The sequence below is a fragment of the Dermacentor albipictus genome, chromosome 9 (assembly GCF_038994185.2).
Source record: "Dermacentor albipictus isolate Rhodes 1998 colony chromosome 9, USDA_Dalb.pri_finalv2, whole genome shotgun sequence".
In the NCBI taxonomy this organism is placed as follows: Eukaryota; Metazoa; Arthropoda; class Arachnida; order Ixodida; family Ixodidae; genus Dermacentor; species Dermacentor albipictus.
In genome coordinates, this window is record NC_091829.1 from 75,249,311 (window position 1) to 75,263,259 (window position 13,949).

The 13,949-nt window shown below is 49.0% G+C and overlaps 1 long non-coding RNA gene across 1 annotated transcript in view; it reads left to right on the forward strand.

The window, feature by feature from the left end:
* Positions 1–2,358: 2,358 nt before the first annotated feature.
* Positions 2,359–13,949, forward strand: part of LOC139049840 (uncharacterized) — a 166,413-nt gene continuing 154,822 nt past the window's right edge. The window contains exon 1 of the long non-coding RNA XR_011508604.1: positions 2,359–2,594. This is a non-coding gene — a long non-coding RNA (uncharacterized lncRNA). The remainder of the gene's footprint in view (positions 2,595–13,949) is intronic.

The window sequence follows — 13,949 nt, forward strand, 5'->3', positions numbered from 1 at the left end:
GGATCTCGTGGTACCCCTCAGGGCGCCGTCTTGTCACCTTTTCTTTTTAATCTCGCCCTTCGCTCACTTCCCGACAAGCTCGACGGTATCCCCGATCTGAAACACACCCTGTACGCGGACGACGTAACTCTTTGGGTCACGTCTGGCTCCGACGGGCACATTGAGCAGACGTTGCAACGCGCAACTGACGTCGTCACGAGTCACGTGCACGCGGCCGGTCTCGCTTGCTCGGCGGCCAAATCCGCCCTCCTCCTCATGCGGCCCCCCGACCGGCGTCGCCACAAGACGCCTCACTCCACCATCACGATTCACGCCAATTCCACTCCCGTTCCCGTCGTCTCGCATCTCCGGGTGCTCGGGCTGATAGTACAGTCAAACCGCCATAATGCTCACACCATCGACCAGCTCTCGCTTTCGGTTCAGCAAACCGCGCGCATGCTCGCTCGTGTCCGAGCGCGGCGCATCGGCATGCGCGAACACGATCTCCTCCGCCTAGTCGACGCTTTCGTCGTTTCCCGTCTCACGTACGGCCTTCCTTATACTCGTCTGCTCAAATCGGAACGCGACAAGGTCGACGTCCTCATCCGCCATGCATACAAGACTGCTCTCGGCCTTCCCCCCATTGCGTCCACGGCGCGTCTCCTCCGCCTGGGAGTCCACAACACGCTCAACAAACTGATCGAAGCTCACCGCATCGCTCAGTTGCAACGCCTTCATCGTTCGCCGACCGGTCGCTACATCCTCTCTTCCATCGGTCATGACACGTCTTCTCACCCACCAGACCTGGTCTCACTACCGCATGCTCTTCGGGCAGCCTTTTCCATCAAGCCTCTACCCAAGAATATGCTCCGGGGACACCACGACGCCCGTCGCCAAGCCCGTGCGGCCATGCTTCACGCCAAGTACGCCGACCACCCAGCCATCGCCTACGTGGATGCGGCCAGATACGCCTCGCCCGGGGACGCCTTCGCAGTCGTCTCCGTCTCGCCCTCCTCGGCACCCTCGGGGCCGACAATCACGGCCGCCACCGTTCGAATGCCCTACGTCGTCGAGGCTGAGGAGGCGGCCATCGCTTTAGCCGCCACCTCGACCGACGCCAGCGTCATACTCTCCGACTCCAAGCACGCCATCTCCAATTTCGCCCGAGGTCTCGTCTCGCCTACCACCTTACGGCTCCTTCGCCCACTTCTACTGGAGGACGAACCGAGTCACATTGAACTGGTCTGGGTTCCCGCCCACTCGGGTCACCCCGGCAACGAGTCGGCTCACCAACACGCTCGAGGATTCGTCGACCGAGCGGTGGGCCTCTCCGCGTCGGACGCCCCGGTGCCGGAGCCCCTGGTCACCTACCACGACATTACCCAGCACTATCGCCTCGAACGGTACGCCTACCCACCCCCACATGGCAGTCTTCCCAAGCGGTCCGAGATCGCCTGGCGTCGCCTCCAGACCCGCACCTTTCCATGCCCCCTAGTGTATTCGCACATCCACCCTGGTGTCATTGATCCACGCTGCTGCCTGTGCGGCGACGTTGCCTCCTTAAACCACATCCTCTGGGGCTGCCCGGAAGACTCCCCGTCCACCGACCTCGTCTCGCCACCCCCCACCGACGAACAATGGGAGGCCCTTCTCTCCAGCACCGACCGAGACATCCAAACACGGGTCCTGGCACGAGCTGAAGACTCCATCGTGTAGCACAGCCTGGAAGCCTACGTAGCTTAGCCTCCCTTATCCCTTACCCCTTCTAATAATAAAGTTGACACTCACTCACTCACTGCCACTGCGCGCAGATTTACTCTTTGTTTAGCAGTGGAATCATTACGATGTCATGCCTTGGTGCGCTGTCAAGCTACGTAGTGGACGGGTAAATATATTCCATAACGCGAAACAACAAGGCAAGCATTTTTCAATAGAAGAATAGAAGTTTTCCATATAAAGACGCAGGCTGCGGATATATTACTTAAATAGTGTTGATCCACCATTCGCATAAGTAAGTTCCGTTCGGGAACATATCAGAAACGAGTGTAGAGATCGTTGCGCAACTATGGAGTTTGTGTAACGTACCAAGGGTGCGCGTTTAATTAGGTTGCTGGCTCCAGTGACCGTATGGTCTTATGTGTTAGGCGTAGGCCGTTTCTTTTCATTCTTCTGGGCTTACATGTGTAATCATGAGCTACATTTCCATGAATTCTCCAGCAGCGCATCACGTGTAAGGCGATGCGCCAGCGTTTACATGTAGCGCATTACCCTTTGTGCGATGGTGGCGCGCGCGGTGTCGCACATCGAAATGCAGAGAAGCGTTTCCGCCGCTTCCGGTGCAGCTGCTTCGCGTTTTTTTTTTTATGCTTGGCTCGGTGCTGGCGTGCATTGGCGTAGCATTTCTGATCAAGATGTTTTTAAATGCGACATTGCGTTTGCATCTCTTGCTTTTTTTGTGGACGTGGACGAACTTTCACGGCCTGCTCTACACTGTCGCTTGCATACAGCATCAGAAGCAGCGTCGCCGCCAGATGTGGTTAGCTTAACGCAGGGAGCACTTGCACGCAGCGGGCGTTGCGACGAGTTTGGCCGTCAACCAGTGGGCATTATGCAAGGTGAGAACACATCTTTGCGCTCGTAGGGCTACGAAGAAAGTGCGTTTTAAATAAGCTGAATTCAATTGTTGTGGCCTCACAACTCAGTCTTCGCGGGTTCGATGGTCAAGCGTGTTGTTGTAGGTAGCTTAAAAGTAGCTTGCCTCGCGAAACCTATTGTGAAGTAGCTCTGGCTAGTGGATATTGTTATGATGGGTTGAAGTGATCTCTTAGTATTTCAATACAAGTTGTTTTGTAAGGTGCGTCACGGTTATTCATTTCTTGCCTCAAGCATGTGTGGTGCCATGCATGTACAGTCGTGATCAAAAGTTTGCGGACCAAAGGTGCCGTGAGTTTCAATTTGTTTCGCAGCCTGGCTATTCCGGCTGCGAACGCGTACGCGCGCGATTGGCCAATAGAATGTATTCAACGAATTCCAGGCCGCGTAGCTGCACTTGAATATAGTTAATTTCTGGCTAATGCCGTGGGCCACGAAGTTTTGATCACGACTGTACATTTCATTCCTTTCTGTGTTCCTTTTGAAATAACAATACATAGCTTTAGGCAATCATTATCTTGCTCTGTGGGGCATTCGTTTGACTTTGTTGAATGCCTGCTGTTATGAGTATGAGCGACGTCACAGCGCTGCCACGTACGTAGGCGCACGTGCGCGATATACGTCTACTTTATCACTGGGAGGGTGGCGCCCGCGAAGAGAACCGCAAACGACGTTTTGCTTCATATTTAAGCGTTTTGCGCAGCATGTAATGACGCAATACTTAGCACACACGATCGTTGGCGCGCATAATATATGCAGTGGGCTTGTCAGCTCAATATGACCAGACCTGGTCAGGGTCCCGGCCTTGAAAGCAATATTAATCTCGGTCTCGGTAATAGTTGTTCCAGGAAAGCGTACTAAACTCGGCATCACCCAGTTCGTGAAACAAGCTTAAGGCACTCCCGCCCTGCTCGAATGGGTAATTTTCCACAAAGGCTGTGGTTAAATCTGAAGGTTTTGATTTCGTCTGCGCATTACCCACACGTGCCCCTTCTTTTCAAGGAATATAATAAAGTGCGATGTTTTGTTCCACAATACATTTGGGTTATGCTAGAAATTATGCATAAAAGTTAAAATGAGGGAGAGCGCCTGAAACCAGGTTCTTTTTTTTCAAATGTAGTCACAGCATAAAACGAGCCCAGTTTCCTCACATGCAAATTTGGAGAGACGTAAAAGTTTCCCAAGCCACTGGGAAACTTGGATAATAACGCTACATAACCTATGTGAGCACTTTTATGCGAAGCATACTAGCCGCACAACCACGCTCTTCCTTGCTGCGCCACGCGCGGCCGCGTAGCTACCATGTGACGTCATTACAGCAGCAAAAGCGGAGGCTCAACTCGTGCGCTCGCTTGCGGCCGCGTTGCTACATAGCCAGGTCTCAGCTCGTGCGCTCGCCTGCGGTCGCACAGATGGTACTGCGGCCTAACTCGCGCTCCTCCCGCTAGGGCACTGACGTCACAACAGCTGCAAGCCGGGCTCAACGCTTGCGCTCGCCTGCTGTCGCACAGCCGGTGCTGCGGCCTAACTCCCGCTCCTCCCGCTAACGCATGAGTTGTTTCTCCGTCTAGCCGAACCAAATATAGCCAAGCAACAGCAGTTCACCAGGCTAAACAGTGGTTCAACAACTAAAATAAAGGCTAGTATGCTTCGCATCCTGGGCTTAACCTTAGCTAAGCCACAGCCATTTTTTTTATTGCGATATGGACTTGCCCCGAAAGCATAATTCTAGATCTGTGTATCTGTATTATATCTGTTCTATCAGGGCTGTGTTGGGTAGGAATCGAAGTAGAGTTTTGTGGAATCTCTCGTTACGTATCCGGCGGTCGTAGCTGGTGGAGACATCGTAGCGGAGGCCGGCTTGCAGTGGGAAACACGAGCATTTCTAGGAAAGCACGGACTTCTGCAGATTAGGTGGTACTTATCTGCCTATCCACCACTGGTACTAGAGAGTATTGATAGTAGCACCCAGTGGTAAATGAGAACAGTTCACTTTGAGACTACAGCCACTGTAAGGGTCGTCCTAGCCCGAAGCCTCCTAAGCACTTTCTCCGCCATGGTAAGGTGAAGCGGAAGGGAGCAGGCACAGGTTGGGAAAACAGCACTTCCCACGCAATTTTTAGAATGGCTGAAACTGACGCATGTGAAACTTTGCTCGCTCGTCGCACTAGAAATTGCAATGATGGGTTTTACGTGCTGAAAGCCGGCTTTTATTATGAGGCACGCTAACATGAGGGACTCGGAGTGATTTCTTCAATTTGAGGTTGGTTATCATGCACCTTAAGGCACGAGTGTTTTTTTTTTATTCTGCTCTCTTCTCATGTTTTTTTTTTGCATTTCCCTTCAGTAAAAATACGGGCGCTGTGGCCGCGTTCGAGTGGACGACCTTGAGCTTAGCAGCGAAACCCCTTAAGGAGCAAGCTACCGTGGCTGGTATCCCATTAAAAAAAGTCTGGAATGTTCTCCTATAGGGTTAATATAACCAACTCTAGAGGAAACGCTCGCCATAGCACCCATGCATTGAAATCAGCAACTGCAAGTTCGCCGCCATGTTGCTACTTTGCACCGCCGCGCATGTGCCGATGACGAGAATCGATTCACTTGAGACGGGCAATGAACGCGATACGGAGCCTCCCTTCATCATGGCGGCGCGATCTTGTTCGGGCGCCTGCAAACGCAATCTTTACCGCAGGATCAAATTTAGATAAGTGTAATAATATGGCCGTCCGATAGTTATCCAACATACGCGGAATGAGCTTTACAAATTTCTCCCTACGGAAGTGCTCGTGGTAATACTAGTTTTCGAATGATATATTGTATATTGTCAACCTGACAATATACAATATATTGTTCGAGGGAGTAACTTTGCGCCACCGCTGCGGTTGCCCCCATTTTTTGTGCAAATTTACCGTAATGTGTTTAGCGGTAAAACCATTACCATGTCATGCCTTAGTGCACCATCAAGCTCAGTCGTGGACAGGCACAGGTACTAGATCAAGCGAAACGAGAAAACTAGCATTGGTCGTAAAGAGGAGAGCACCACTCCGTATAAGGACACGGGTTGCGGATATTTTAGGTCACTATATTATTATTACCGTTTGCATTTGCCCAGAAACATTTGGGAGCTGAAGAGAAACTCTTGTAGAGATGCCAGGGCGACTAGTGAGTTTGTCTAGCGTACCCAGAGTGCCCTCCTCGTTATGCCTTGACTCCACTGGCAGTAGCTTCGTTGAAGGTAACACAGTTAAGCTAACAAAAATCAATGAATTTCATTACGTAAGGAGTTAAGCTTCGATTTGTGTGGATGTGTGAAATTCGCTGAAGACGTTCTTCTGGACATGCACGTCAGCCGCATTTTCGAAACAGCAGGCTTTAGGTAAAAAAAATATTAGATATTAGGTGGAAAATTTGTCAGGTACAGTGCAGTGGGGCACAGTGGCAATTCGGACCACCAAGGCTTTTTTAATATGCACCTAAATATAAGTATATGCGTGTTTTCCCATTTCTCCTCCATCGAAATGCTGCGGCCATGTGCACGGTAGAGAGTAGAGCGTATTTCTTAGAAAATATTCTTCAATCACCTGAAAGCACATACTTTTCCTTATCCTCTGCTATTAATCACATTGTGTTATGAGCTAAATAGGTGTATACCCAGACCTTGCTGGGAAATAATGGCAGACGACAAAGTCGACAACCAAGAGGTCGAGTTTGACATGTGATGTCGCCAGAAGTTCCTTGTAAACGGGTGACTCTTGGTTGGTATGTGGTGATGCATTGTTGGCGGCAGACGCTTCAGTTTTTACGAGCCGGGGTCAGAAATTGAGGCAATGTCGATCGGCGTGGGCCAATGAGGTTAGGCTCAACACAGTCCCCAAGTTTGTGCGCATAGTACTCTCATACCTGAACTTAGGCACAAGTCATTAGATGAAAGAAGACAGCTATATTATCATTGAGTATTTACCAAGCTGATTGGAAATCAACCATTGAGCTTTTTTGCCCTGTGCACCGCGGACTGCTGATGTTGGGTGGTTGCAGCCGCTCACGTAGCTGCACGATCAGCTTCAGCAGCGGTTCGTACTTTGCGAGGAGGCGCCATGACGTCTGAGGGTAAACAAAGGCATCCAGACTACGTTGCGCACATGTCCCATCCATCGACCCATGGCATGGTACGTTTCTGATGTTCTTGATGATGATAATGATATTTTGTTGGCATCCCCTTTAATATGGTGATAAATAAACACCTAGCCTGCTTGGCTCAACCACGACCAGCTTAATGCATATGCAACTGCTACACATCGGGGTACCTGCTAAAATATAGCGAAATGCAATGCAAACTTTGTACGTATTGACACTACACGGCGCGTATTTCACATCGCATGTGAAATGGCATGATACGATGCTGATAATGATGAAGATTTTATGACATTCCCTATGAAACTGAACGGTAATAGTAATCTAGCCTACTTGAATTATTCAGGCATATCATGTATGTTGTACATTACATCAGCATCTATACATGTCCATAATTTCCTTTTTCTTCCTGAAGAGATCGCTATCTACCTTGTACCGCTACCAGATGAACTGCTACATGGCGTGCAACTTGGGGTAATAATATGCAACTGCAATGCAACGGGCGCACGTACAGGCTTACGAGGCGCTTGTCTACGAGGCCCTTATCTCACAGCGAAAGGCAAGTGGCAATATACGGTGCTAATGAAGATTAATAAAATCATGGTGATAATTTATTGGTGCCCCCTTTTAAACGCGGCAGTGATATTGTCACGTAGACGGGTGGATTTAATCAGATACACAATGTATAGTTTTTCTAGCATTCTTCTATACATCTCCTGAAACATTTTTCTTCCTGAAACTTCCTGTGACTGCCTTGCACCTCTACCTGCGCATCTGCTACATCGCGTTCTACCTCGCGTAATAATGCAATGAAATATGGGCACACATCGTCGCTACGCGGCGCGCATGTCGTATCGCGTGTTTCCTTGCTCCCCAGGATGCCCTTATAGGGCATTTTTTCCGCTGCAATCTAGGCAGCGCTGGCTCGGCTCAGTGGTACAGTAGCTGACTCATGTGCAACGTTCCCGGGACCTATCCTGGCGGGAACTGGATATTTTTTTCTCATTTCTAGTGATAGCTGCTACGGACACCGGGCAGCGTCACCAGCGTTCTCCAATTGCCTACCTTGCGCTAGCTGAATCCAACTTTCGCGCTCAAATTTGCTAATTTCATCATTCAACATGATTTTCTGCCATCATCGAGAGTCCTTCCCTTCTCTTCGTACCCATTCTGTAACTCTAACGGTCCCCCAATTATCTGCCCTGCGCATTATATGGCCTGTCCAGCTCCATTCCCCCCTCCCCCTAATGTCATCGAGGTTTGCTCTCTCATCCATACCGTTGTCTTCCTGTCTCTAAACATTAGGCTTAGGTTTTTTGTTCCATTCATCTTTTCGAGGTACTTATCTTGTTCTCGAGCTATGTTAATCTCCAAGTTTCGGCCCCGTATGTTCTAATTGGTAGAATGCATAGATTGTACACTTTTCGACGAAAGGGCGAAGCTTCCAATCAGGAATTAGGTTACGCCTGCCGTACTAACTACAACCCATTTTTTTCTGCAGTAAATTTCCTTCTACTAGGTGCTCCGTGAGTATTTGACCTAAATAAACCTACTATTGCACTTATCCTGGAGGGTCACTGGCGAACATTAATTCTTGCTTCCTTGCCAGACTACTGAACATTACTGCTGTCTTCTGGGTAACAAGCTTCAAACTTACTCTAATAATTTATCTGCTAAGGCCCTCAGTCATTTGTTGCAATTCATCCCCAGTGTTGCTCAACCATACATATGCAAATATAGATAGCTTTGAAATGTAGGACAGCGAAGGCCAATGAAACCTAATAAATAAAGCTAGAATAAGATTCACCGATGACTATGTTGCTCCATAATGCAAAATTTGAGCGCCGCTATTTAGGCATATTGAATTCCACCGGTTGCGTCGCTCATTGTTCAGAAAGAAGGCGCGAAAACGGGAACGGCGCGTCTCGCTCCGAAGCACAATCCAGCGCTTTGTTTCCGTATTTCGTAACAGTGGATGTGCTCCCCAAGCATTCGCTGCATGCCTTAGTAATGAGGTCGTCCGCGCACTGCGGCGTACGTGACTGTGGCGCCATGTCGTAGACTCGGGCGGCAGTCTGCTTTCCTCCTCACTCTTTCGCCACGCTCTCCTCCTCCGCTTCCCGCCTCATATATTCGCAGTAACCTCCTGGAGTTAGACTTATTGTCAGCCTACTCCTCCGGTTGAACCCCCTGCCGGGCTGCTCTGATGCTGCTAGGACGACCTTCTACCTTTCTCCCTCCTACCCTCTCTCTCTTTTAATCCGATGTCCCTACTCTGCTAGCGCTGAGCCGTGCTCCCGCCCGGGTTGCAGAAAATAGTGCTACCCAGTCAAAAATTCCATCAAGCTACTGGCTTACATGTCTGATGGCTATACGTAATTTCGGACCTTGATGGTCTACCGGTGTGATGGTCTACCGGTCTGATGGTCTACCAGTCTGATGGTCTACCAGTCTGATGGTCTACCAGTCTGATGGGCTACCAGTCTATTGGTGTCTACCAGTCTACCAATCCATCGGTCCCTATTAGTTTTCCATTAATGGCACAAATGCATGATTGCATCAATTTTAAGACATATTGGCACAGCTAGTCCTACGCAGGCTGAAGGAATAACATTCTTGTTGTGCGTCTCAACCACCCAGGCAGCACACCAGCATTGGTCCAACCATGGCCCAATGCTGGCAGAAATTGGTACCAATGTTTGACCAATGTTGGCATATTGGCAAAATGCAACCCAATTCAATGCTGGCCCAGCGTTAAAGCCAAGATTGGACCAATGTTATGCCAATGCAGCAGCCATCGTAGGACCAGCGCTAAAGCCAAGATTGGGCCAATGTTATGCCAATGCAGCAGCCATCGTGCTGCCAGCGTAGTACCAGTGTTGAGCCATATCGTTGCCATTCTTAATGCCAGCTTTGAGCCAATGCCCTTTGCACGACGAATATTCTAGATATGCTGGCTTTAGAGCACGCACATATTCTTACCGCAAACATTTTGCTAGCGGCATTTTTTGTAGCAATTGTCCCCTTACCGTCTTCCTCAATAGTAGCTAGGAAAGCTCGACAAAAAAATGTCAGGAAGCAGAAGTCATATATGATTGCAAATAATAATAAATGAATACTGAAATTGACGTTTATGACAGTTTATTTGCGAATAAATTTTCACAAACAGGCATTTTCCGTGGACCTAGATGGGTGACGCTCGGTTATCTTCGAACAGTTTATTCACAGGCACTGCCCTCAGGATAGGAATTGGGCAAGGTGCCGAGGACGGTGGGCTGGCCAGGGGTTTCAGGGCAGGGGGCTGACGTCGGTAGGCAGGTTTGTCAGTGCTTGGATGACAGCGGGCTTATCAGGCCCCCGAGGACCACGATAACGCGGTGGTTTCGTTGATATTGCCACCATATCCCATAGCGACTTCACCATTACTTGGAGGAAATGTTTGCACTGTAAAATGAAAAGAAACATTGTCAGAGATGTTGGTATGACAAATGTATGTGGGAGAGTTTACATTTCAAAAATCGCCATACTGCCACAATATTATAAGTCTGAGCAGAGAGTTCGAAGGGGTGAATCAAGAAACTTTCTTGCAAGAGATTTGTCAGGTAACACTTCTTGATATTTCGACATATATGGCATACCTTGTACAAGGTCTAACGTAATATTTAGAACAGACATAAAATGCGCAGGATCCGTCCGCTTTGTTTGCAGCTCACACCTAGTCAGCGTAACACTTTAAAATTAAAAATTGCAGCAAAACCTGCTGCAGCACAAAAAGCCTAGTTTCAGACTGTGTAGACACAATGCGGCCTTCGTGCGAAATTTTTAATGTGGAAACCGAGAAGTTCCGTCAAGAAACACTAGTAAAAGAAGCATTTATTATACGAAAAGAAAGAAATACTGTCAGCTGGAAATGATGCTTGACCTATACCAGTAAGAAGAAGCGCGGTTCCTCGGTATCACTAGCAGGATCAGGCCGCACGCGTGGTTTGATAAAATCATAGTCCTGGAATTTGGGTGAAATTCACAGAGATTTACACGTGGTTCTACTCCAGGCACTATTCAAAGACTGCAAATAAAAAGAGCTATTTAATTACAGGCGCTCTACATTAGCCAGGCCTGTTTCAGTAATATATATACCGCGTGATATTGCTTGGGTGATATAGCTTGGGTGATATTGCTTCTGATAAAACTTATAACATGCGCAAAACAAATGCACTCACCATTGTATGATCCAGGCTTCTTTGTATCCGAGTTCATCCCACATCGAAGACGGTGGCCACGAGCGCCAACTTTTTTTAGAGCGCAGCTCTTTGGCGTCCGTTCCTGGGTTTCGCGTCGTCGTCGTCGTCGTCGTCGGCGTTGTCGTCGGCGTTGTCGTCGTCGTCGGCGTCGGCCTCGTAACCAGCTCGCCGACGAATCTGCTGCTCCGCCGCCGCGCATGCGCGCTGTCGGCTCTCCGGGCGAGGGAGGATGATGGAAGGGAGGAGGAGAGACTGTGGAGGAGGGCTGGCTACGCAAATGGCTCTTTGGCGTCCGTTCCTGGGTTTCGCGTCGTCGTCGGCGTCGGCGTCGGCGTTGTCGTCGGCCTCGTAACCAGCTCGCCGACGAATCTGCTCCGCCGCCGCGCATGCGCGCTGTCGGCTCTCCGGGCGAGGGAGGATGATGGAAGGGAGGAGGAGACACTGTGGTGGAGGGCTGGCTACACAAATGGCTCTTTGGCGTCCGTTCCTGGGTTTCGCGTCGTCGTCGGCGTTATCGTCGGCCTCGTAACCAGCTCCGCCCCCCTTTCATCCCCCCAGCGCTAGCAGCGACCGACTGATACCGCTTTCGTGAGTCCGCTACCGCACTCACGAAAGACGTCGTGCACTTCCCGCAACTCGCATTAACCGTCCATCGATCCACACCGATGTTAGTAGTGGGGGACTTTAATGTTGACATAAAGACAAACAGCAATTTCCTAACACTTATGCGGGAGAACATCCCGTTCCTCTCGCTCGTAACGCGTCCCACGGCTGTGACAACCTCGCGAGGCACTTGTATAGATCTCGTCTTTGAGAATCAAGCATTGGTGTACCAAGTCGAACATATATCAGTCTATTTCTCCGACCACAAAGCTTCCTTCATGACTGTCAAGAACTGTTAGTGGAGTCTTTGTTAAAAGAATACGTGTGAAAAATAAAAAAAAAATTCTGTGATAGCGCATGCATGTGTTGCTCGATTTCTTTGCCTCAATCTATCGAAAAGGTGAAACAGCTTATTTGCTGCGCTCAAATTTCGCATTAGGAAGTAACGTAATCGTCGGTAATTTTTCTAATTGTTGTTTCGCCTATATTAATTCTAACACTCACAAAATTTCGTGGCCATATTGCTGCGTATTTCAGTATGTAGGCGTCTCAGTAGGAATGACGAGCGCAAGCGAGCATTTTTCACGAGAGGAGTGCGCTGGCAAAAACGGACGGCAAGCACCCAGGCGGTGTTGCACCCAGTCGGCGTGCTAGCGACGCATAGAAGGAAAGAGCGAAAGGAAAGGGTGAACGAAGAATGCGGCGTAAACGCCACTTTCCCCCGCTGAACCTAGCCCGACCGGGTTTTGGGGTGGCAGCGATGGAGGGCGACAAGGAGGACAATAGTGACCCCGCGGCATTTCCCCATCCTTCTGAGAGCACCCAATTCGACACAGCAGCTTATGGCTGTCTGAACGCTTGACTGATAGCATTGACCAGGCTCACCTGGGTGCGTGGGGGAGAGGCAATGGGGGGCTGAAGGACGGAAAACTAGGCCGAAAAAAAAATCCGGAATGCGCCGTGCCTACTAAAGGCAATGCAAGAGGTTGTTGACACGCAAATGCCAAAACGTGCAATTAATTTTTTTTCTGTCAGGGGCATTCATACGAGGAGCTTACTACACATGCACGAACAAACAAATAGAATAGGAGCATGATGTCGCCGCAACATGCCATGCATGCTAAACAAACAAACAATAGTTTCACTAATGCATATGCGCTCATTCTCGATGCAATATAAAACGGTTCCATCAGCTCTGAGGCACTGTAATTCTCGATTCTCCTCAGAATCTTGACCCACTAAAGCCGCGGAGCGTACATGCAAAAAATACAATGCGCAGGCAAATTCGCAATACCGTTGCTTCTTATGTTAAGCTCAAGTTCTTATTCACGATCAATAAAACAGCGGCTAAATTTATGCGACTTCCCCTGCTTGCTACGTGGTACACTGGCTTTTCTCTTTAGGGGACACATTTCGGTAAAGGAGAAGTGCAATAATGGCCGTGTACCATTCATGGAGTTGACATGGGAGAACATATTTTTGGTTCCTGCGCAACGTGCCTGTGATCAGTGCGTTAGTTTTCAAAACACGTTGTTCAATCTCAGCAAGTCGTAGAGCACTAAAAGCCGACAAGGCGAAAATTAGCTTATTACGGGCCAATGTCCTCCAAAGAAATCCAACTAGTAACCCATATTTGCAAATCCATACGAAAGTCGGTCCAATAATTCCCGCCTTGTTGAACGGCAGTGCCAATATTGTTTACTGACTGTGTAAAGTGGGCCAACATTGGATCTCTATCAGAATGGCACAGCCAATATTGTTTACTGACTGTGTAAAGTGGGCCAACATTGGATCTCTATCAGAATGGCACAGCCAATATTGACACCACGCTGTAAACCTTAGGCCAACATTGGGCCAGGAACCAGAATGGCACTGCCAATATTGGAACCATGCTGTTAATCTTAGGCCGTCATTGGGCCAAGAAGTGTCAATATGTTTCCAACGTTGGCCCAACCTGACGTGCCACCTGGGCAGCTTGTATGCCAGTCAGTAGGCAGGCATGTGCGCATTCCACACTCCATTTTTAACAGGACAAACAAAATTAAGGAAATTGAAGCTTTATTTGCACTCGACATGACCAGTTCGGTTTTGTCGTTACATTGATGCAATCAGTGGTGCAAAAGAGCAACGCATAGATGCATGGTGTATTGCTCGGCAGCCACAAAAATAGAGTACGAGATCTTAATCACCCGCTGAGCTTATGAGTTGATGACAAGTCACCGAAAAATATTGTAGCGCAGCCTTCATTCCGCTTCTAACTGGCCCAAGTTTGTGATGTCGCTTATATATACTATACATAATATACTCACGCGGTAGCTGTGCTAAAATAGCGGCAATTAGTTT